The sequence below is a fragment of the Anarhichas minor genome, unplaced genomic scaffold (genome assembly GCF_050575085.1).
Source record: "Anarhichas minor isolate MPS153535 unplaced genomic scaffold, ASM5057508v1 ptg000011l, whole genome shotgun sequence".
Taxonomy (NCBI): domain Eukaryota; kingdom Metazoa; phylum Chordata; class Actinopteri; order Perciformes; family Anarhichadidae; genus Anarhichas; species Anarhichas minor.
In genome coordinates, this window is record NW_027466457.1 from 13,858,663 (window position 1) to 13,879,120 (window position 20,458).

The window sequence follows — 20,458 nt, forward strand, 5'->3', positions numbered from 1 at the left end:
GACTTGAGGAGAGGATCACGACTTTAAGTGTCACACAATTAGGGCTTAACAACAGTGAAAGTTGTTTTGTTGCAGCAATGAGTACCAGAAAGAGAGAGGGGAAACATTTCTCAAATTAGGGAAAGAAATTATTCAAGACTTTTCTCCAAAAAAAACCATTCAGGGGATTTACTGCAAGCGTGTTTCTGCCCTGTTGTCTAATCAAAGGCTTCCTCTTTTAAAGATGTGTTCAATAGCTGGACTGCTTAGCGCCGGTTTACTCCTGGGCGGCTAATTTCAGCCCACTGGGCCATTATTACAGCAGACGTCTGCTCTTCAGTGTTCCTACCAGCACATTACAGTGTGATGAAAATACAGAGACAGTCACAGCGGGATGTGGAAGGTAGGACGGCCTAAACTCAGTTAATCTACGTTATAAGCTGACAACATATTATTACCTAGTCGTCAGGCTAACACCAAAACAAATCTTTTTAAATACCTTTCTCGGGATATATAAATATGTTTTTCCTCATTAGCAGCTGTATTTGCACTTCCTGTTGTCAGCTCCATTCCACACACTATTCATTTGTTTCAGCTTATACTTGACATATCGTTAAATTACTGACAAAGCTGCATTAATTCGTACTGTACGTTTTGTTTATTTTGTAATTAGCACAGTTGCATCCCTTCTTACTGTCACTGCCTCTTTGGTCTATTGTCTATTCTGTACTTTCTTTACATCTCTAAATGCACTTTTGCAACAGTTTGCTCTTTTGGTTTTTACCGTGTACGACAAAAACAGAGTTGAATCTCATCTCATCTAGGCTCTAGTGACTTAAAGGGGACATAACATGTGTTATGGGTTTCTACTAGAACATGCTTACATGCTTTAAAACACATCTGTCTGAAACCCTCTGTGTAGGAGCCTGTCTCTTTAAGCGCTCCTTCCGATAAAGCCCAGTCTGCTCCGATTGGCTTGCGAAAAAAACACAGTGCAGGGTAGTTCTCAAGCCCTATATTCTAATGAGCCTGCAGGTGACATAGGAAGGGGAGCCAAATCTGAATGGCTTGTTGAATCACATGTCTTCAGATAAATGACTGGGTTGTCTTATTTCAGTCATATACAGTTGTATGAGGACAAGCATTGTTTTCACGATGAGTCCCCTTTAATGCATTTGCTTTAGCTTCAGTTAGTTGTTTGCCTTGTTATGCTTAATCACAGCGAGTAACACTCATCATGAATAACACCATACATCACAGGAGTCACAGGATACAAGAGTCACTCTGCTCTGGGGGAGAACTGAGTTCAGACGTCCAGGGCCAGAGATGTGACAAAGCCACTTCATCTCATCACCTCCATCTCTTCTCCATCCCTTGTTCCTTCCCTGTGTCTTGCAGCATGTGGAGCAGCAGAAATACCTCGAAAACAATCTTTCAGAATGATCTCATGCTGTGTGAACAGATTCCCCCAGAGGGCCGTCTGTGTGTGTCTGTGTGTGTGTGTCTGTGTGTGTGTGTGTGTCTGCTTTTAGACCCAAAGTTGTTGTTTTGTTAAGGCTTTACTACTTCCACGTTCACAGGCGCTCTCGGCGAGATGACATCACACGGCATTCCTCCGCTACAGCAGGTGCAGCTCGGCTTCACATGGCATGCTGGGAAAACAGAGCGTGTGTGTGTGTGTGTGTTTCGCGGTGGCATCTTTTCCTCTAGGTGTGCGGTCAGGCATGAATACACACAGTCACACAGGAGAGCAGGTGCTTGTGAAGAGCTTCATATCACGGCGACACTCATAAGATGAGACACGACAACAATGTGTGAGAGAGTGTGTGTGTGTGTGTGTGTTTGCATTCAGCTCTAGTGCGCTGCCTCCTCAATCTGTTGAGACCGAGTTTGTAAAGCGCTATCAGGTGGACGCCCACAGGGCCCTTATTAACGTGACTGACTGGTGTTTGCCACCAGCAGCTGGGAGGTTGAGTCACACAGTGACTGACAGGTTGTAATGCTCGATCCTCTGCAGGAAGAGGGAGGAAGAAAGGTGGTTTCATTCTGCCATCACTGCCCAAGTGTCTCTGAGCAAAGGCGCCAAACAAGAGCGTCGACTCACAATTACTTTCATTATGGATTAATCTGTCGAGTATAAGATGCCCATCCTGAGTTTATGTCTTTATTTTGTCACAATGAAACAAAACAGGGAAAAGCAGTGAATCATCATATTTCAGAAGTTGGAACCAGTAAAATTATTTTAAACCATTATTTAGTTTTAAAGATTGTTCACTGAATCTCTTCACTTAACCTTTAACTACTCCAAGAGACAAAGTACTACCACTGACCCAGACCGCTTTGACAAACGACATAAGAGTAGGGCAGCATGAGTATCTGAAAGATAAAGGACGCTAAATCATGTGAACAAAGCTAATCAATACAGTTTCTGTCATTCCCCAGACTCTTGTCCTTCCTTTCATTCCTTTCATTCCTCTCTCCCTCTCTCTCCCTCTCTCTATTTCTCTGTTCCTTTTCTTTCCTTCACTTCAGATACACTTTCTAGGAAAAAAGGAAAGAAGGGAGGGAGAAGGAGGTGAGGACAGAGGAGGGGCGCAGTCACGTAAACATGACAGGTCACACTGACGGGCGTTACAGCCAGCATGTGTAGAAAGGAGGTAGTTTGGGTGACGGAGAAACAAAGAAATACGATAGAGTACAACATAGATATGCACTTATTCGAGCAAACATTCACTTATATCTATAAGTCAACATACACACACACACATAATATTTATTGCATCGTTTTGAGTTGCTGTCTGTCTGCACCCTTTAATCAACTGTTTATTGATTAAATGGTGATGTTTATACTGTATTATAATGTACTTTTTAATAAGTGACATTGTTCTGTAAGCCTTTCTGCAACTATGTCCACTTAAAGGAGAATTAAACTTGATCCTTAATGAGGCATCGATGTTTAATATACTGCATATTAAGCATAACGTGAATCACATCCATCACATCATTCTCATCTCCTGCAGAGTCGACTCTCTTTGGTTCCAGCTTTCTTCATCGCCGCCCTCCATGCGGGTGCACTCTCTGGCTCGCAGTGCTCTGCTATTAGGTGACACACTGAGGACGGAGGTTCGTCTCATGTGGTGAGAGCGAGCCGTTAACGTCACGGCCTAACGACCGGTGCGTGACGTGAAAAGGCCTGCTCTGCGACCGTCCTCCATTCGAGTAAGTGTTCGGTATTTATTGCCCAGTTTGACCACAAGGTTTAAAACGAGCCGTGGATCCACTAAAGAGGGAATAACGGACACGTTCCGAAATGTACTTTGGAGGGAAATAAAGAAAACGCAAGTAATAGGCAGTAAACTAAAAAATATATGTAAGCACGTTCATTGATTTGCATCCAAGCTCTGTGAGCTGTGCATGAAAGAAAGAAAAATAAACAAGTAGTCATTTGTCTTGGCTATACAGAGGAAACACTGGCTCCCTCCAGAGAGAACATAGAGTACAAAGACAGCATAGTGTCTCTACATATATATATACTGTGTACTCTTTCTGTACATATCCAGGAAGTGCCCACATGAATGTACAGTATTAGTCATCTGCGGCTCTTCGTCAGGGTCATCCTTTCAACAGGGTCCCATCAGTCCATTCACACACATGCGCGCATACTGCACATGCAAGGTAACACCTCTGCAGCGTCTTTACTAAGAAAACATCACACGCACGCACGCGCGCGCGCACGCACGCACGCACACGCACACGCACACGCACACACACCGTGGAAAAGAGACAAGAGATGAAAGTCACACGTGTTTCTTTTTAGTCCGGGAGGCCAGAGAGACACAGAGTATTACATGACAAACACACACGTGTACTTCTGTACTTGTGAGGACACTTACTGATGTGGTGCATTGCCTCGCCCATAAGAATCGCAGCAAGCCGATATAAATGTGCTCGACACCAGACCGTACTCCCTCCTTAACACTTAAAATCATTTTTTAAATAAGTAAAAATAAGTATTAAAACTGAAATTTAAATGATTCCAAAAAAGATTTTACGTTATTCTATAGCAAAGGCAGAACATGGGGGGGGGGGGGGGGGGGGGTGATAGGGGGACGGTATGCAACAATATCGACATTCAATGTATTCGTGGTTTGCAGAAACGTAGAATGCCAACTTTTTTTTTCAGGCGACTCGGCTGGCAAGAAAGGTCCCCAATCAAATATGTGGCTATATATGCGGGATGCGTCTTAGACCACAAGCCACTGAAAGTAATTCTAACCTTAACCCTGAAACCAAGTCCTAAACCCCAAACAGCTCTTTGAACATATGAGGAATGTCAAAAATGTCCTCACTTTCCCAAAAAACGTCCTCAGCCTCGAGGTCTGAAACTCAAATTATTCCTCACAAAAATCCACGCACACAAGAAGAGGCGACAGCAACGCAACGACCACCTTTGAAACGGCGTCTTTATCCCGACGCCTCACACTGAATCGCCTCTTTGAGGGTCTTGCTCAAGGGCACTAGAGGCCGGTTCGTGCCTCCGGCTTGTTAAATGCCAAACACATCTGCACACGTGTTGAGAAGAACGACAACACACACACATTCTCTCTCTCGCTCCATAAATGGCTGCTGTCACTATAGAGCGCTGGGCCACATCTGGATCCCATTGGCCTCAGGAAGGGCTGAACACAGAGGCCCAATAAAAGCCTCCTTCCACTGCACGGGACTGTCAACAGGCCCTCTTCCACTGTCCACGAGGAGGGGGAGAGAGGAAGGAAGGGAGGGGGGAGATCCAGAGAGGGAGAGGAGAGAAGGGGAGGAATGTGAGATTGGAAGGAATGAAGGAGAGAAGATAGAGATAGAAAAAGGTAGAAAGAGATTTTCTGAAGTTTTGGCAAGTTGAAATGTCACTAGAATAAGTAGGAGGCATCAAGACACAGGAGCTTGTCTTTGGTGTTGAGGAGTTTCACCGACAAACAGACTGCTCACACACTGCACTGCTGCATTCACGTTACTGATAATCTCTCTCTCTCTCTCTCTCTCTCTCTCTCTCTCTCTCTCTCTCTCTCTCTCTCTCTCTCTCTCTCTCTCTCTCTCTCTCTCTCTCTCTCTCTCTCTCTCTCTCTCTCTCTCTCTCTCTCTCTCTCTCTCTCTCTCTCTCTCTCTCTCTCTCTCTCTCTCTCTCTCTCTCTCTCTCTCTCTCTCTCTCTCTCAAATTTGGTTCCAGATCAGTGTGTGTCAGTCCAGCCATACCTCAAAGCTGCATGTCGTCTGCCAGGATAGCAAGTAGGTTATCAAGTTGTGTGTGTGTTTGTGTTTCAACCTCAGCTACTAACCCTCCAATAAAAAAAAATTATTTTTAAAACCACACCTTTCAACAAACATTAATCGAACCCGAAACCACGCTGTCTTCGATGCAGCGCTCTAACGCACCACAGCATCGCAGCGTTTGGCAAATCCTGAGAGTTTCCGGGAGTGTGCCGGTAACGCTGCGCGGTGTGACTGACAGAAAATGTAACTCAGCTTGCGAGCTGGTGTGGGAAAATCCCACGACTGACTGTGCTGAAGTGTTAATCCCTCGAGAGCTGGACTCCTACATGCTGCAGTGTGCAAGTGTGTGTGTGTGTGTGTGTGTGCAACAGATGATTAATTTAGGGATTTGAGTGGGAGGAGTGTATATGTGTAGTGTGTGTTTGTCTCTGCCGTTCAGGGGTTTGGATGTTGTGATGTAGAGTGTGAGTATGTGTGTGCATGTGTGAGACGAAAGCATGTGTGTGTGTGTGTGTGTGTGTGTGTGTGTGAGAGAGACACAAAGGCCTCAATTAGACTGTTTCTGTGTGTATGAGACCATAACGGCTGTATAGAGCAGGATAATTGTTCTGCCTGCAACTAGATTACACATTATCGGTATCTTCTGATTGTTGTCTGACTTTCCTAAAGTTGTCGCTTTATAACAAATATTTAGCCACGTAGGATTTGCAAAAGTGTTAAATAAGTCAAAAACATATCCACCACACCTGACATCAATTTGTGCAATGCAATCTGGCATTCAGTGAGGAGAAATCATGCAGTTTGTATAGATTTTTGTCCATGCGTTGTAATGTACACACGTTTGTGTGTACATTACAACGCTTTGTTTACCGTTTTGCAGGGGAAGGGAACACTGGTTACAACCTCAGGCGTTTCCTCTCTCTCTCTCTCTCTCATCTCCTCTTCCACTACCCTCTTAATTTCACTTCATTAACTCAGTTCCACAGGCCTTAGCGAGCTCATTGTTGCTTTTCATTTCCTCGCGAGCAGTGCAGTCTCCACTACAGTTCTATAAAATATACAAAGAGGGATCGTGCAACCTCTTTGTCATATGCAACATTTAACACACCTGAAGAGTAGCTCAGACGGGCACTACAGATATTTACAGACACTGTATCGAGTACGCAAACGTACACACAGATTTATGTGTTTAAAGGTTTTTCAGACTCAGAACACTGCAGACCGGTTTCTAAAACTCAGACGGGACTTTGCCTTCTTTTCATCACGTTGATCATGAGCAGAAATACGACGTTGCAAAGTCATCCACCAGGAATGTGTGCTTGCATGTACGTGATTGGCTAATGCAACGCCTCGCCACATGAAATGGGAAGTAGTGGAGTCATGACGTCCATGACTCCACTACTTCCCATTTCCCTGTGCATTGGCTAAGTTGCTCTCCATGTCCCCAGTTAAAACCTACAGTAGGCAATTTATTTAAGGAGCATTTTGATATTATATGGTATTAAGGAAAAAGTCATTAAAGGAATGACGAAGCGCTTTAACGAAGACAGGATACATAATAAGAGAAACAGCTTGAAAGTTTGCCATGAGACAGAGACGGAGTAGTACAGAGAACCTCATCAATCACGTCGGGACTGTCTGAAAGGTCAACGATGACGAGAGGGAAAGACCGCCACTTCAATCATTCTCCATCTTAGGTTATGGGCTCAAAACTCATTTATACAACAAGAACCTCACATCACTCTCCAAGCACCAAAACACATCACTCTTCTATGAGACTGACTGACCGGATTCAAGAGAAAAGTATATATGTGGAAGTATAAATGCTAGCAGTGCTTTACTTAGGTGCAATGCTACTTTAAACTTAACTGTCAAACATTCTCACAACGACAATGCTACAATGCTAATGTTAAGCACGTGCAATGTTTACCATATCCTCCATCTTAGCTTAGTGTGTTAGCATGCTAACGTTTGGTCATTGGCACTTAATGCAAAGTACAGGTGAGGCTGATGGGAATGATACTATAGTTTTGCAGACAAAGTGCTGCACAAATTATAAATGTCAGCACTAGAATTCGTCATGAGAGGGACGTGAATGTCTGCACCAAATTTCATGGCAATTCATCAAATAGTTACTGGGACATTTCGGCAAAAGTGTCAACCTACTGGTGCCAGTCAGACGTTCACCAAAGTCCTCTTAACTATTGGATGGGGTGTCGTGAATTTGTGTACGCACAATGACGGTCCCCAAAGAGGTAGACCGTCCAACCAACACAAACACCATCTTTAAGATTAAACACCAGAAATAGCGGCTTTACGTTTCCATATTTGGGTCACAGGTGAGCTCACTGCCTCTTCAAAAATACAGCTTTTAAATTCATGACTCAAACACAGTGGATTTATAGCTATTTTGGCTAACAAGTCCAGTTTCCAGTTTGGCCATTTCCATGTCAAAACCATATTTCACATTGTCCAAAAATACAAATAAATAACTCCAGCTATAACAGAGTCACCCATCTGGCCATAACTCGCCAGGTTGAGAGCCAAAATGGCAGGTCTTGTGGAATAATCATTCGATCTCTCTGCTCACAGATGTGCTATCATGTTACCAAAGTGCCAGGGGAAGAAAGAGTGAGGAAGTTGAATTAGTGCTGTGTATGAGCAGTGGATTTGGCAATAATAATTAAATAAAGGAGCACGGCATTTCCTCTGTGTTATCTCTGTCTGTCGAGGGAGAAAGTAACATCGGAAGGAACTGAAGCCACCTCAAGCGAGGCGCTCTGTGAAACTATTTCCTCTTTTTCTATCTGAAAAGAAGCTGGCGCTTCTCTCTGGAAACTGAGAAGCCATTCATTCTTTTTTTCCCTTCCTATCCTTGGCTCTCAAGGTTTTCTAATAATATGCCACGCCATCCCTCTTTCTCTCCTCTGCCTCTTTTAGCCACCATCACTTCTACCTCACTTCCAAGCTTCATTATCGTACTTCTCCGTCTCTATCTTATCTCATCCATGTCTCTCCTCACTGTGACCCGACGACTTTCAGACTTCAGGACGATGCCTCGCTCTACAAGCAGAAAGATCTATTTCTACATCAGCCGGCAGCCAGCGATGCCGCAAAAATGCACGGCGCCAATGTGACGAGTACAACAACAGGCCACTGGAGCACTTACCGCATGTAATACTAACAACAACACACAGTCCCTGCACACTCACACAAACAAACACACACTCAGTGACTGAGTAAATAAAATAAAAACAGATTCTCACAACAAACTCACGCTGTATAAAGTGACACTCCTCTGTCATCCTGCTTGACTTTTGCCCAGAAGAGTGCTGTGGGGGCCGCGGTTGTTTGGGTGAAGCAGGGCTTGTTTGGTGTTTACTGGGAGGAAGTGGTTAACGGCGCAGACTGCAGCAGACCTGGACTATTAAACACCTTAAAAGGATCTTTACGGAAGTCAGAGTTCCAAGGACGCAAGTCTTCATACAGTTCGTTTACGCGGTGAACCAGCTGCAGAGGGAGCGAGAGGCGAGGGGATATATACGGCGGGAGAATTGCTTTGACCCCCCCTGGAGGAAGCGTTTTCTGCTGCACTGCTTTACTTCTGAGGGAAGACGGTAGAAATCTGTTGGCATTACCAGCCTCATCTCGATTTCAATAAACCCCCCGAAACTGGGGCACTTGGGAGCTCACTCGCTTGAAAATGACTCTCTCGCTGTCTATTATTTAAGTGAGGATTTCATCCTCCGTCTCTCATCTCCCTCCTCCTCCTCTCTTCCTTTACTCTCCTCTTGCTCCGTTATCCTCCCCCTTCCTCTTTATCTCCCCCACCCCTCCATGGGCCCCCGGTGCTATGGTAGGGTGGGTGGGATGCAGAGAAGATTAAGGCAGGGAGACAGGGGGCTGCAACAGAGCGCTTTCATCTTCTCTCTGCAGGGTTGTTGCATCGGGGGGGGGGGACACAGCGAGGGGCTGCAGTGAAACAGCAGAACGATGTATCACAACTGTACACCACAGATGTACTTTATACAGCTTCACCATCAGTTTGAACGTTTCACTTAGCAGGGTGTTGCAGAGACGTGACACGACTCAGTTCTACAACGATCAGGTCAGTCAAAATGTGCAGTGAGACAAGAAGAAACTGCTCATTTTAAGCCTTCAGGAGACTCTGCTGCTTCCTGCTTTCAAGGAATACCTCAACCACAATATGAGAATTCCAGAAGAAAACTGAGAAAAGTCTTGATGAATTGAAGTAAATGGGGACAGCGTTTAACAACAGCAAAACAATATTAAAACATCTGTTAACAAACTCTCACGCAATGCGAGTGTCCTGTCAAAAGCACAGTACTGCAACACTGCAGGTATTGCGACAGCCCTAATTGGATTATACTGCATGAGTTGTGTGAGAGCTTTTTAACAGACCTTCTGATATAGTGTTGCTGTTGTTAAACGCTGACCCCATTTACTTCAATTCATCAAGGTTTTTAATCCATTTTTGGACTCTTTACCGTGGAGGAATGCGAGAAAAAATGAAGTTTTCTTAAGTAATTCAAGGTAACAGGGTGAGTAACTGATATACAAATGGTCATTTAGTGGGTGAAGTATTACTTTAACGTTGACCGACAACATGATGTATTTAAGTGCTGCGCAACAGAGACTGAAAGTAGTTTTTTTGTGACCTTACAGTTTATAAAACGATCTTAAAATTGAACTACATTTATATCTCATTGTGCAACGGGATACATTAGCCACGGTAGCTTTCCCTGCATGGTCCACAGGAAGAGGAGGAGGGACTCGTGGGACATCTGAGAGAGGAGAAGCTGGGATTGATTGAATGCGAGGACTACAGAGGGTTTATGAAGTGAAAGCGTGGAGACATGAAAGGAAACTTGAACATTGTAAATAACCAATTTGCTGCAGGAAAGAGCCGTAATGAGAAGAGATGGTGGAGATAAAAAGACTGACATGGTCTGCTTTGTCAGGTGGGCTCGGCGCATCGAATACAGAAATAGTAGAGTCCAACACACACAAACAGGTGTGTGTGTGTGTGTGTGTGTGTGTACAATAACATGACAACCCAAACCAAAGCATCGGCTGGCAGACTCAGTCTGAAAACAAGTTCGAACTTCCACCGGCCGCTCCCCACCTTTTCATTCACCCACCCACTCACACTCAGCAGGCCGCGCACTCAATGGCACATCTGCACCATTCAGCCCGTCATTCATTTACCCACAACAGCCTGCTGGGGCTTTGAGTGGCTGGACTGAACGTGACTGTACTTTGTTTGGTTACTGGTTCCGTAGTTCAGACACAGACCTGTTGAAACCTGACGGACGAGGCTTCGTGTTCCGGTGCTTCACGTGTGAGAAGTTACGTTTTGTGAGCGTGTACACAGACGGTGATCGGGACTCACAAAGATGCTCGCAGGGCAAAGACAAAAGCAGAGCAGCGGGGGCTGAATACGGACCGCCGATGAGGACTTCCTGCCAATCTGATAGTGTGTCTGTTACTAAACTCGCACGGCAGCTGAACCACTTAACCGAGTGTGCAGTTTGACTAAAAGCACTGTAACGATCAGCAGTTATCTCGCTGTTGCTGCTCTCTCTTTATGCACAGACCTCTATGTAAACAGTTTTCATTGGGACTACTTTCTGCTGATGAAATACTTCTTATGAAAGCCGCTCATAGAGTTACAGAGAAGCTGTTTCTGGAGAGAGAGAGAGAGAGAGAGAGAGATTGATTTAGTTGTTCTGTCAATCTAAATGGCTGTTGGCTCCATATACATATTTAATATACAGACATGAGATGGTATCTGGATGTGTGTGATTCAGCTCAGCAGGTTATTTATAGATTGATCCCATTATATGTGATTGATCAATACGCTGTATGTAATCAGAGCACTTTCCTGGAAGACAGCCCGACTGTTACAGAGTTAAATGACACTGTTCGTCCTTTTGTTCAAAAGCCAATAATCTTAAAAGACGAGATACCAAAACGAAAAACTGTGAAACAGAAATGATTTGTGAACAGCTTCCCTCTCTTTTGTAATTCTCTTCTCAAAATGCCATTTGCAGGGTGGATGTGGTTTTAAGCTCGCACATGTGATGCACACCTATTTGATAAAACGCTACTTCACGGCATTTCTTAAATCTCCCCTTGGTCGTCTGTGCGGCACCATATGCTGCTGTCATGCACCGAGGCCACCAATTAGTCTGAGGCAAACCTTCCCCAGACAGGCGCAAACAAAAGCTGCATTTGTTTTCTTTGGAGACTTAAAATAACTCTTCAAAAGGGCGGATCACAACCGCAGAACACAGAGAGAAAAGGTAATGAGTAACATGCTGGTGTTTGTGCTGAAAACCAGGCAGATGGGGATTTTAAAAAACACTGAAAACTTTCTAGGAATGAAAACGAAATCCTGAACAAAAAACACAGATCATAGCAGACGACCCTTTCTGTTTCCATAGATGCTTAATTAGATTCCAATGTGATTGATGACAGTCTAGTTAACGGGCTCAAACAGACGAGATCACTAACGCAGATCTAGTTTGCTCAATTGCTCCCGTCATCCCAGATGGCCTCGTGTCCGACTACGACTCCTAATGTCTGTAATGTCATCTGTGTCTGATTGCTGTGTGACACCACGTAAGCAGGCTCAGATTGAATCAGGCCCATTTGGACCATCAATTTCCTGTCGCGGGCCTTTCACTAAACCTGGTGGGCGGAGTCGGCGAGAAAGAAGAAAAAGTGATGCGAAGAAGGGATGAAATGTGGCTACTTGTGACTGTAATGTAATGTAATGTACTTCTTCCACTGTCAGAGCAGAGGCACGAATGACATCACGTTCAATCGGGGTCACCGCACAAAAGAGAGGACATATATGCAATACCCATGAATGGCAGAAAATGTACTTCATTATGGTTTTATTCTACATGAGTGCAGATGGACGGGCACTTCATACTGAGTGAATGTGGAAATACTTTTTACTTTGATGACTCAGCTCAGAGACAGCATTTCATACATTAAAACTCAAGTTGCAGAAAGAAACAGTGAGCATTTTAGATTAAACACTTAAGACTGAACCAATAACTTCCCCGGGCTGCAGAGAGCAGAAAACGCGCTCGCTGATATCACGTTGAACCCGGTCCAGGTCAACTATACGACCACAGAGTGTTTTGAGCACATTGTGTACAGCTGTCTGCTCTGCAGGGATAAACGCACACTGTACTGAGCTTCCCGAGAGAGGAAAGCGAGAGCTCTCCAGGAGAAAGACAGAATGAGAAGGAGACGGGGATAATCCAGCGAACAGATGTTTGGGAGCACATTGAAGAGCGCTCGCTGCCCAGAGGATACGGATTATAGGGGTGGAAGTGCTAACAGGAACATAGAGGGCCCGAGGTGGGCTACGTGATTAGCCGACACACACGCACGATAGCTAGCCAACGCATGGCCCTCTGAGGTAAAGGCCGCGGCTATTGTTAAGCCACGCGTGATGAAAGCGAGACTCATTCTGCTGCTGCTGGAGAAAAGATGGGATTTAAAGTAGCAACGCACAGACTACGGAGTCTGCAGAGGAAGTAGTTTATGAGAATGAGAATGTTTTACCCTGAAAGAGGGACATTCTACCTGGTTAAATACAAAAGGGAGCAGCTTCTTCAGTCCAACAGCCACGTTAAAAAAGATGAATGAGAGCTGACGTGAGCGCTCACTGAGGGAGGCAGAGAGAAGTGCTGTGCAATGCAACCAGAGGAGACCAGGCATGATGGCAGAGAGCTTTCGGTTGTCTCATTGTGATTTAAAAGACCGCGGACACACTCGGTCGTGGCTGAACCTCTCTGCTGGGAGAGCTGGATGCTAACGCGTTCTGACAGGCACAGAGGTTAGCATCTCACACACACACACACACACACACACACACACACACACACACACACACACACACCTCGTTGGAGTGGGAATAAAAGCAGCTCTCACTGCCTCAAGTGAAGGTGCTTTGCAGACCTGCCAGCCTCGTCACATGCATTACAGTTTTCAGTTGGTCCGTCGGGTGGACTGGGTTCACAGCAGCCATGTGATTGCTGTTCAGTAGGAGCGACTATATGTGCACATGCTACATGGGATTTAAAGCTTTAAAAAGTGAGTAGTTGTGGTCTGTGGTGCTGCGCAGCTTTTCGAGCCCTTACACACTTCATGATACACAGGCCTTTGAACACACACTTTTAAAACCAGAGGGCCGAGGCACTACCTGGAGCCATCTATCAGCCACAGGAGACAGGTCTCGTCCCTGAAGGCCTGGGTAGGAGCAGAGGGGTTGTGTGTGCGTGTGTGTGTGTGTGAGTATGTGTAGGGGGGGGGGGGACATCTGGATGGGAACCATCTGGTGAAGAGATGGGAGGGGGGGAGATCGGCTCGGATTCTAATGCAGCAGGCAGGGAGGCAGGTCTGCCGGCCACACCACCAGAACAAAGACCGGCTGTAATCTGGCCCGCAGGAGCCCTCGGTCTGTCTGCCCCCAGAATACAGCAGCACACAGCTGGGGTCAGTCTCAAAGCTTCAGTCGCTCTTCGGGAAGATGTGAGGCACGGGTGCACGCTTGTCATGCAAGAGCCCGGGTCACCTATAGAGAAGAGCTGCCTTCACTGTTCAAATGATAACAACTAATATGTGAAAAAACTAGGACTTTGACCAACAATGAGTCCAAGATGTGTAACTTATTTACAATTTTATTCTTTTCAGGGTCATTTGGCGTTTTCATTCCAGTATTTACAAGACGCAAGTCAGTGAAATATGCCGGCCAGTTGCCAGTTAAATGAGGTAAAAACGAAAAAATTGAATCTTACAGTCTTGTTCAGCCAACGTGTCCATCAACAGCTGTGCACCTTGAATCAGACGAGACCCTAATTCATTGACTGGACGTGTTTACCAAACATCTTGAGGTGAATAATGAATGTTTCCATACAGACCATGAGAGTTCTGGATAAAAGCTTTTTTTTTTGGTTCAGATTCATGGTTCTGTGTGGAAGTCTGTCCAGTTCAGAAACGAGAATGAAGTAAACGAGTCCTTTCTTCCCGAGATTCATTGTTGGTTTTGGTCTTTTTACAGAATGAAATATACAAAATATCACCAGACTCCTACTTTAATCTCTGTCAAATGGATAAAGCTGACCTTAAAACTCTCAGCACAAAAGGGTTGCTGCAGGAATGAGTCCCAAAACCCAGAAATCAGTTAGCTGACGTTATCAATGGCTTTTATCAACGGGTTTTTGGTTCGATGCCTGAAACAAGGTCTGTGGTAAACACAAGTTTAAGAGATTTTAACTTTTTGTTCTACGACATAAAATGCATCAGTAAATTACCCATTTGTGAATTTTGAAGCTTTTATTTAAAAAAAGGCGGTTGCTAACAAGGGGCTAAATGTAACTACAAACGTCATCACTTCGACTAGTCCGCCGACACATGTGCCCGTGGTGTACCTAACGTTAGCTTTTTATTTCTGCTGATTGCATTTACGCTTCAAAAATTGCTTAAGTTGTTTGTGAAGATTATCTTGCTGAACAAAATATGTAAATATCATAAATGTTTGTTTGCACTTTTGTTTCTGCAATAATCCAAAATCAATTTGAAAAATATCGCTTTTTGTCAAAGGAACAAGAGTGATGCTAACTTCCTGGCTGGCCTACAGATATCTTATCCCTAGAGCAGTCTATTAAATTCAAAACATTTCCTGTAAGTCTGATCTTGAATACTCAAACACTGTAAAATGTCCCTTTGTGTGTATATTTAGTTGTCTGAAACCTAATAGCGTGCAGTGTTGAAGCTGGGGACAAAACGGGAGCATCTGAGATCACCTGACTGCACGACGACGACCAGACCGCCAGACTCAAGCGGCCACAGAAGCCGAGTCCTTCCCGTCAGCACCATCCTGCTGTAATGTCATAATGTCATATCTCTACTGTCGCCTGGCTCTGAACGCAGCTCACATTACACACGACTGCAGTTACTGGCCGTCTGCGGCGCGTTATTAAAAGGCTTTTTCATGACTTGAAGTGATGCCAGCGGGCGATCGGAGCATATAGATGTAAGATGACACCGCTGGCCCGATGTAATGCTGACCGCTCATTGTTCGCCGTGTGGCTGCACCGCTTTATTTCTGAGAAGTGGTCCGCTGGCCACAAAGGCTGCAGTGTGGCCGGAAAAGGTCACAAGATTGATCCCTGCAGCCGCGTCCATCAAGAGCGGGGGGTCGTCGATCGAGACAATAAAGCTCTATGTGCTCAGTCACATCGACTCTCCTCGATGCTGCAAGTGTTAAATGGACAAAGGACACACACACACACACACACACACACACACACACACACACACACACACACACACACACACACACACACACACACACACACACACACACACACACACACACACACACACACACACACACACACACACACACACACACACACACACACACACACATTGTCCTTGGTAGAAGGGTGAAGGTGAATCGAGTCAAGTTGATGTCATAAGCTTGTTGTGTGCATGTTAATGCGTCTGTGTGTGTCGATGAGTTTATATGGAACAAGGTAAAAAAGATGCTCTTAAAAACAAAATGAAATAGAAGAAGGAGAAGGTATTATTAAAATCAATATCAGGATACAAATAAAGTAAGAGGAGCTGAAACCATTAATCGATTGAGACAAAATTCCTCAGCAACTAAAATGATCGATAATCGTTTAAGTCATTTTTAAAGAAAACCACCAAACATGTCTCAGCTTCTCAATTGTGATGATTTACTGCTTTTCTTTGTCTTATGCGATAATAAATTGAATATTGGATTTTGGACTGTTTGTCGGACAAACAAGAAAGTTGAAGGCATCACCTAGGAAAACAAACAATGAATCAGGCCTGCTAATAAGAATGTAGAATATTTGCATTAGTTCAGACCTAAACTATGAATGTAAAAGGTAAAAAAACGCATTACTGCTGTGCATCTGTGCGTACGTCTGAGTTTGGAGCCGTCTGTTACATTCTCTGCTTCGTGCTCGTTATGTTGTGCGTATGAACGTATATGAACGAGAGTCCTCCGCTCTGGCTCAACGGATGACTAAAACAGCCTTCGCCCTGCGATGCCGTTGACCTCGCACTTCACAGTAACGCGATGTGAAGCGTTACGGCTGACGGCCGCACCGGATCCAACAGGAGAGGAGAGGTCGACGGATGAGGAGGTGAAGAGGAAACTGGTTCAAGCTCTTCCGTTTCATTCTCTCACCATCACATTCACCATAAGCGTGTTTTCTTTGATGTCCCCGGAGCAGAAAGAAGCGCTCACCGTTAAAATTTAAAACTGAGGGGAAGAAGAAGAAGAACCGAGGGAAATAATCCCCCCTTTTTGGATTTCGACTGAAAGCACACCCCGTGGTGCTATTTAGGATCGGCGTATCACGTTTAAATTGTGTCAATCAAATGTGCAAAAGCACAATATAATTGATTTAGAATATTTCTAAAGTACAAGGTTTAAAAACTAATATTTCACTCGCCTGCAGTTTCTCCTCCCTCCCTCCTTTCATGCAGTTGGCAGTAAGCTTCTTAAGTGAATCCAAAGAGAATGACTTATCTGAGTCTACAGGCAGAAACATCTCCTGCCAGCGAGACATATTTCATCCTGAGAAATGTTTTCCTTTCTGTCCCAGACGTTCTTTCTTGACACCGGTACACAGATACTGTTAAAGTCGCTGCATTGTGCTTCGCATGTTGACACAAATACAGTTGTGACACAAACTGTCCTTGTTTTCTACAAAGACGTCCCAGGCAGCCACATCCTTTCACATTGTTTCTCTGTTGGTTGTCTTTATTGTAAGGCATTTTTAAAACTGAAAAATAAACCATTATCACAATGTAAACTACAGGGCAGCACAATTAATCCAAATTTTATTGAAATCGCAATATGGCTGACTGTAATTTCAAATCGTGGGAGGTGCTATATTTGCAAAAGATTCTACAGACCAAAGAAAACATCTTTGTTTAGTAGTAAAAATACTTTTATACTCATTTCAATTGTTGGATTAATTGATTTATTACTAGCAACTACAATGAGTAATTGCTAACATTTCACATACCTGGACATACACAACTAGCAGAACAATTTACAGGCATTAAGAGGGTAGATGGGACTAGATGGAGGGACCATGCATAGAGCATCATGAACCACATCAAGGAACCAACAAAGAAGTCAGAATTAATACTTTGTCACGACTGCCGTGCATTTGAAATCCATCCAATATGAGGCCTTGCTGACCTCATATTTGCAGCCTGACTCACATTCAAACTCTCACAAAGCTTCAGTGCAGAGGCGGCAGCATCTGACCGAGGCAAATGGTTCTGTAATTGGCATTACAACTTGTGGAAACCAAAGAATTTGGCTGGTTCAACTCAGCAGCCTTGTTTCTTGGCTGGCGGTAAACTTTTTTTTACCCCAGAGAGCTGCTTCTCAAAGAAACACATCAGGCCCCCGGGGCACTCTCAGGCTGCAGCCCATAATGTCTCCAGCATCCAGCTGTTCTCCGTGGGATGCGAACAGCGCATTGATGTGGACGTCATGTTCAGCTGTGTCGGAAAAGCGACAGCACACCGGAGAACAGTTGGTGCTGTGTGTTGTTTTTAGTGTGTGAGCAGCAGCTGGATGGTGAGAGTCACAAGTTCACACAGTGTGATGTCGTCACTTTGGCACGTGTGGTCACATATTTCTCTTATTATCAGATTATCCTATTTGTAAAAGCAGCTTTTTTTTTTTAAATGACATGGCAAACCAGAATTACTGCCTCGCTTGACCTCCGTCAACTGGTCAAAATGTCCTCATTTTATCCTATTGGACATTTGGGTGCAATTGTCATAATTGACTTGCTTTAGGGCGGGGCTACCTTGTGATTGGTGGCCACCACAGCGTTGTCCGGTCTGGAAGTTGTCAATTTTTTCATCTTAGAACTTTAACCCTGTTAGTGTGTTTTTTGTTCATAAAAGTTAATTGTACATTTTTTAGTCGCCTAAAAATGTCTTACTCAGCGTTTGGTTGTACTTGGCTCCCCCTTTTCGTGTCACTTCTGGTCCAAAAAAACACAATGGCAAGGCTAAAAAACAAAGATGGCGACAACTTGAGGCTTCCAAACGGCAGTCGACAAACCAATAGGTGTGAGTCAAAGTGACTACGTCCACCTCTTATATAAAGCCTATGAAGTGGGAATTTGTACCAAATTTGAGAAAATTTCCCTCAAGGCGTTCCTCAGATATCTCGAATGGACTATTCCACAATATGGATAAACATATTCTACCTAAACTGTGAAATAATTCCAACTAATATTGCTGTAATTTTCTTAACGCTGCTCCAAAATTGTGGCTCTAGAAAAGCTCTAAGTAGATATTTTAATTCGCTGAAGCATTTTCTGATACAAAATTGTCAAATTCTCGACAAGAAAACAAGAAAAAGACACAAAACAAACAGCGTAGATGTTCCCGCCCTCATAACTCCCTTTGCTTGTTCGTCTCGGTGACATTTCGACTGTGCACCTTGTGTCTCCCACCTCGGTCAGGCAGGTGATTGATGGGGAAGTGATTACATGGGACACAGTCATGCTGCCACACACAGCACACATCAGGCCACCAAGCACAGTATCTAGTTCCTCAGAGAGAAATGTTCCTCTATCTGTGTTATTATCAAAAAAAGCCTCTCAGCTCTCCCAGTGTTGTGGCCTCAGGCACCTGACAGGTATTCAGTCACGGGTGTTAAATCATCACCTGCAGAGAAGTGCAACTGTGTCCGTATGACTGAGGTTCAACCGCAGATATGTGGCGAAACGCCAAAATACCAGTCATTTTCAACGCATGTAATACATCCCCTTCTTTGTTATTTAGCAAGAGATTCCTAGGATGTATGGCCTAGTATGAAACCGTAGTCACCGGCAAACTGTCTGCTTCCAAAGCTTCTATTTTGCTGGACATTTTATACAATATTACCTTTTTTCACAGAGGCCAGACACCATTCGTTCTTTATGAAAAGCAGCTGCTCTTACACGGTTCTTCCCCGGAAGCAGCAAGGAGGTCTAAAATTTGATTCATACTTTCCAGATGACAAAGCATATATGCACCTGACCGTACAACTATTTTCTGTTTGACTGTACAGACCTCCGCATGGGACGCACACGGTGTCAACTTGCACAGCTGCACGTCGACACGACATCCCCATACGTCCTGACAGGAAGCTGCGCGCTGCAGAACAAAATGGTTGCCAGAAAACAACACACAGTTGGGGGCTCACCGAGTCACATTCATGGAGGCTGAAGAGAACATGTCGCCCTTCAATAGACCTTCCGAAAACATGAAATTCCCAATGAAATTCCATAATCCATAATCCATTATTGATTCATAATCCAGGCGGATTAGCCGACATTCCATTAGTTCCCCCCCCACATCAATGCAGAGATTGGATTCCCAGTTTCTGGGTCAAATAATATACAGAGGAGTCATATGTGGTAAAGCCGGGGATGAATAGAGGCTTCCCCGCACGTGGAGGTATTCCAGTTTCAGAAAGACATTTCTATAATCCATTTCATGCCTCATGAGCTGACATTCCAACACCGGAGGAATAATCTGCTGACTTCTCTTCAGATTTCATCAGGCTTTTGTCACTTACTTTCTACTACCTGGGCCGTATAGTTCACGGCAAATGAATTACATTCAGCCGGGCTTCAGCTTGCTGCTACAGTAAGTAACACAACTAAACACAGGGATCTGTTGAGAAACACGTGGTGAATAGAGTCAAATATTTCAGACCTAAATTTAGCAGCTCGTGTTGATCTCAAGCTCAAAGACCTTTTTTGATCGTAAGCTACAGCTTCTATCCAACAACTAGTATTTTGCGTCTTGATGTGTGTGCTTTTGTTTTTGCTATGAAACACCATCTTCTACACTGTCTACACTGAGATGTCAAGAGAACTTTACAAAGCTATCTGAACAATCAAGCATAGACTCTGTTAGTAGCGCTTGTAACAGTCGTCTCAGATTGAACGTGTACCAAATGGTTCTGGGAACTAAACTCAGGAACTAAATCAGGACGCCATTGTTTAACTTCCTGAGTTCGTTAAAAGGTTTGTGGGTTTCTGTGAAAGTTCCTGCAGTGCACTTATGCTGCGTTCACACTACGAGCGACACAGCAACAGTC

At 44.3% G+C, this 20,458-nt stretch overlaps 1 protein-coding gene across 1 annotated transcript in view; it reads right to left on the reverse strand.

The window, feature by feature from the left end:
* Positions 1-20,458, reverse strand: part of LOC142947745 (unconventional myosin-IXAa-like) — a 125,174-nt gene that overhangs the window by 69,999 nt on the left and 34,717 nt on the right. The gene's annotated exons all lie outside the window — the stretch shown is intronic.